Genomic DNA, 5,109 nt, shown 5'->3' on the forward strand with positions numbered 1-5,109 from the left:
CCCCACCCCCCTCCACACACACATACACACACACACACACACACACACAGAGGAATTCAGCAATTTTTGAGCTTCTCATTTTATGACAAGGAAGTGACTTACCGCTGTCACCCCAGTTTGTGAGGGAATAGAAGTTACAAAGCACTCGCCCTTCAGTTCGCGGAGCTTCTCCAAGCACAAACCCCACTCTACTGTCTCCCGAAGCCCATCTTGCCAGGTCTGCTGAGCCCCTGGACCTGCCATAAGAGTGAGCCACCTTGTTGACCCCATGAGCCCCATATCTGCTGAAGGGTTTAATAGATCTCATCACAATTTTGAGTCTGAGGCGGGGAGAGCATCATGAGTTTAAGACAAGATGACTTCCGGGAGTCTGAAGCTAGCCTAAGCTACAGATTAAAGCCCTGTCATAAAAATGGAAGGGGTAGGGATAGCTAGAGAGATGGCTCAGCAGTCCAGATGGAATGCTGCTCTTAAGAGGACCCAGTTCAGTTCCCAGCACCCACCTCAGGCAGGTCACAACCACCTGTAAGTCCAGATCCTGGGTATCTGATATTCTTCCATTCTCTGTGGGCATCAGTACTAGAACTCCCTCGCACACACACACTCACTCATACGCACATAAACACACGCACAAGCGCATACACACAGGCACTCATGCACGCACACATAAATAATAAAACAAAAATGTTCCTGAGAGCTGGAGATGTAGCTCATTTGGTAGAGTTCTGGTCCAGCATGCATAAAAGCCTGGCTTCAATCCCCACCATCACATAAACTTGGTATGGAAGTACGACCATATTCCCAGCACTCAGACATTAAAAATCATCCTTGGCTACATCTTGAGTTTGAGATCGGCTTGGATGACAGGAGATACTCATTGTCTCTAAACCAAAGAAAAGCAACATCCCACCAACTCTAGATAAGACAGCATCTTCTTCAAGCTGAGTGAAAAGTGCAAAACAGAGCCGGGGTCTGTCTGTGGATCGAAGGCTGGCCCTGAACTTAGAGACCAGCTCGCCTCTGTCTCCAGAACATTAGGGTTTGAGGCATGCAGAGCTGGGTCTGTCTGTGGATCGAAGGCTGGCCCTGAACTTAGAGACCAGCTCGCCTCTGTCTCCAGAACATTAGGGTTTGAGGCATGCAGACTTTATTTGGGACTCTGAAATGGGAAACAATGTGTCGCTGTGGGTCAGGAGGCAGCTGATCTGGAGAGGGGGCTGGAGCCTAGGGGACTCCGAGTAGGCTGGCCTGGGGAGGCCAGGTTCCACAGGGAGGGAAGGAGGCAGAGGAGAGAGAACAACTTTTCTGAGGCAGGGGGCCTCCAGGAAGTGGCACCCGGGGGGGTGTTTACCACTCCCAACTGCTCCCAGCCCCATCTCCCATGGGGTTCGGCAACCCTGAGGTGAGCATTTTGGGGTTCCCTTGGGCTTCTATGGCCCATGAGTCTCCTACCATGCTGTACTTGGCTACAGTGGCTGGGTCTGTAACCTCGAGCATCCTTGTCACTGTCCAGAGGTCTTGCTGCCCATCCCCACGCACAGCTGGCAACACTGTCACCTGTGTTAAGGGCAGCAATTAAATTAATAAGGAAAGTAGACCAGATCAGCTCCTGAAATCCAGCAGCCACCTGCTAACGAGGGCACATTACTAGATGTGGGTCCCTCCCTCTTCCGGATGGCATACTCCCAATGATGGACTCACACAGAGTAAAGCAATGTCAATTTTGTTGCCTAATTTCTAACCCATTGTCTTCTTTGACCCTAAAATTTTCCATCCATCTACTCTGAAGAGGAGATACCTTGCTTCTTGTGTTTGTGGGTCACATGCCCATGTATGTGTGTGTGTGTTTGTGTGCACACTTGTGTGTATACACGCTGTGTGTGCATGTGCATGTGTGTACATCCGTGTGTGTGTGCGTGTGTGTGTGTGTGCATGAGTTTGTGTGTGCGTGCGCACGTGTGAAGTCCTGCCTTCATCTCCCACCCCCCAGCTCACTGAAGTGTGTGTTGGTTCTACCCTCCTGTTTCCCACAACTCATGACTTTATTGACTGTATCAGATGAGCTGACAAGTTTACCGGCTTCATCACAATGGAAGGTTAAGAATGAGAAAGGAGTCTTTGTGCTTCTTGGGTTTATGACTGACTGGTTCATGGAGAGGCCCAAAGAGGTGACAAAAAAGAAGAGAGGGAGGCATGGTCACCCCAGGTGAGTAGGAAGCGCCAGTAGCCCAAGTAAACAGGTAGGCATCTCCTGCCCAGGTGTGTTCAGCCCGCACGGGCGGGGGGCACCTCCTGCCCAGGTGTGCTCAGCCCACGCGGAACAGAGACAAGATCAAGGAAGGTGAGCACCGGTGAGCTGGAAGACAGCCCAGCAAGCCGACACTTAGGATCATACAGGACTGACATGCAAGGGTGCCGGTGGTTGCACAAGAGCATGCTGTGTCCAACACAGAGAGGCCATTATCCGTTCCCTACAGCACTGGGGGTTCCCAGAAATCGTGATGGCTGAGACATTCTGCATCATTTGATCCTGTTTAAGCCCCACGGTGCTTAATCTGTCACAGTCGAAGCCCACCCGCCTGCTTGCCGCTTGCTGTTGTTGTGTTGTGTCTTGCTTTGTGTAGAAGGCCAAGCTGACATCCAACTCAGAGATCTGCTGGCCTCTGCCTCCTGAGTGCTGGGGTGAAAGTGGGCTACCACACCTGGTAAAGCCTGCTGTCTTAACCATATTAGTAGGGATGTGTCCAAGCTTTCCCTGGGTTGGAGGTATAACTCAGCGGCAGTGAATATTTACCTAGAGCACAAGGTTGGATACCTAGCACTCAAGAGAAAAATTAACAATTTTCTTTCTTCTTTTTAAAAATAGGGTCTCATGTAGCCAAGGCTAGCCTCAAGCTTACTGTGTAGCCAGGGATGACCTTGGGCGTCTGATTTTCTTGTCTCTACTCCCAAATGCTGAATCTAACTAAGCATGTGTGTGCACCTATGAAGTTTCATACAGTGCTGAGATTGAACCCAATGTTTCGTGCATGCTGGGTAAGAATTCTGCCAGCTGAGCTACACACCCAGCCCCAGTAATGGCTTTCTTTCTGAGGATGTCCTACGTCTGCTCCGTCACTCTCTGCTTCATTCCCTTAAGGACACCAGACATCTTCCTCTGGCTTCCAAATGTGTGCATGAGAATATTCCACAAACACATATCCACACACACACCACACACACACACATATACTACAACACACACACACACCACACCACACACACACACACACACACACACACACACACGCACACACATCTATCCACAATTCTTCTTTGTGGCTATCAGTACCCCAAATATAAAAAAAAAAAAATCTCCCATCCCAAAAGCTGGTTACAAATGTCTTTTTTTTTTTTTTTTTTTTTTGGTTTTTTGAGACAGGTTTTCTCTGTGTAGCCCTGGCTGTCCTGGAACTCACTCTGTAGACCAGGCTGGCCTCGAACTCAGAAATCCACCTGCCTCTGCCTCCCAAGTGCTGGGATTAAAGGCGTGCACCACCATCGCCCGGCTTACAAATGTCTTCTTTACTATTAATTTAGGTTCAAGTAACACAGGACCCAAATATCTAAAATTCTGAGTAGCTTTGCCTGACCCACACCCTTCCAGGCACCAGGACTAGCTGTTCTCTGGCCTCGCCTGCTAGTTGGACCAGTGGCTTACTGACAGAGCCTGGATCCTGCTCTATCCACCCAGTGTATATCCCTATCAATTTACTTCTTCAGGAAACGTTTGTGTCTCTCCACACTACCCGTGACTGATCAAGTCCATTTTAAATCTGTGGTGTATGTAACCTAGCAAGAAAGAAGTTTCTGTTGGCTTATTAGTGCCACTGAAACAAACTCGTGCTTAAGAGGAGGCAAGCTCTGACTGGAGCAGGGGCTCAGGCTGGAAAGTGTGTGCCTCACAGGCACAAGGGCCTGAGTTCAGATCCCAGGCCCACATAAAGGTGATGGGCGCTTAGAGTTCCAGAAACAGCGAGATGGGAGGTGGGGACAGGTGGATTCCTGGAAGCCTACTGGTCTAGCTTGTTTGGTTGGTGATGTTCTAGGCTAGCAGGGGACTCTGAAATAAAAGGTAGAAGGCTCCTAGAGAGTGATATCCTGAGGTGATCCTCTGATCTACACACACATGCATACACTGACATGGGCATCCCATCCACAACACATATGTGCACTGACACATGTGAGAGACAGGGACACAGACTCATGGGCTAATAGGTCAGGAGGTCAGGTCTAGGTGTTTGCTGGACGAGTGCCTTAGGCGCCTCAAGTAGACAATGCATTCTTTAACCTCTGTGGCCACCTGCATCCAGGCTGTGCCCTCACCCCTAAGTCACTCAGATCTCTGGCCTCCGTCACCCCCACTCCTGTTGCCTCCTTGACCTCCTGCCTCTGATCAAGGTTGCTAAGCTTACAATCCTGACCCTCCTGAGAACCCCAGTAATCTCACTCAGATCCCAACTCACCCTTACCAGGTCTCTTGCCTTAGCACACACATGTCAGTGTAGCTTCTTCCTTTCCTCTGGGCTTAACTGCATGCCTTTGTTTGGTAGTCATGACGACCAGAACAGGAAGACAGTGGTCCTGGTTTACAGTGGTGGAATTCCTGACACTCACTGATAGATGGAGGAAGGGAAGTCCAAGCCCCGAACCTGGGATTTAGGCTCTCGCTGGGCTCCCCGCCCTCTCCCTCGCTGACAGTGATCTCGGGAGAGTCTAGGCAGTACAGAAAGTGAAGTTAACAGAATGGATGATTCCATGATGCAGCTCCTGAGACCGAGTGGGACTCTGCAATGATCAGCTGTTTGAGGGTGTCATCGACACTCCTGTAAGGAAACGCCATCAACTCACTGGTTTCACCAAGTTGAACTCAGATGACATCGTACTTTGGTCTGTCATGGATGCCCGTCTGGGTGAAAAGATGTTTGTTCAAGGCTTCCTGGGAAAGATCAACCCAACGGCAGAAACCAACCACAGTTTCCAGGGGACCCAGATAAGTATTTAGCCTGCCGCAGGGAGGGAAGGAGCCACCATTAGATTAAATTATGGGGTGGGGGGAGGGGTAGCTCA

At 50.0% G+C, this 5,109-nt stretch overlaps 1 protein-coding gene across 2 annotated transcripts in view; it reads right to left on the reverse strand.

Moving 5' to 3' along the window:
- The window catches only part of Ca6 (carbonic anhydrase 6), a 27,855-nt gene extending 23,276 nt beyond the window's left edge, over positions 1-4,579 (reverse strand). The window contains exon 1 of one of the 2 annotated variants that reach the window (XM_031379556.1): positions 4,512-4,579. The gene's annotated coding sequence lies outside the window, so the exon portion shown is untranslated. Of the gene's footprint in view, positions 1-4,505 lie in introns of both variants that reach the window. The other variant, XM_031379557.1, reaches the window with a different exon arrangement.
- Between the last annotated feature and the right edge of the window lie 530 nt (positions 4,580-5,109).

Source organism: Mastomys coucha, unplaced genomic scaffold (assembly GCF_008632895.1).
Source record: "Mastomys coucha isolate ucsf_1 unplaced genomic scaffold, UCSF_Mcou_1 pScaffold18, whole genome shotgun sequence".
NCBI lineage: Eukaryota > Metazoa > Chordata > Mammalia > Rodentia > Muridae > Mastomys > Mastomys coucha.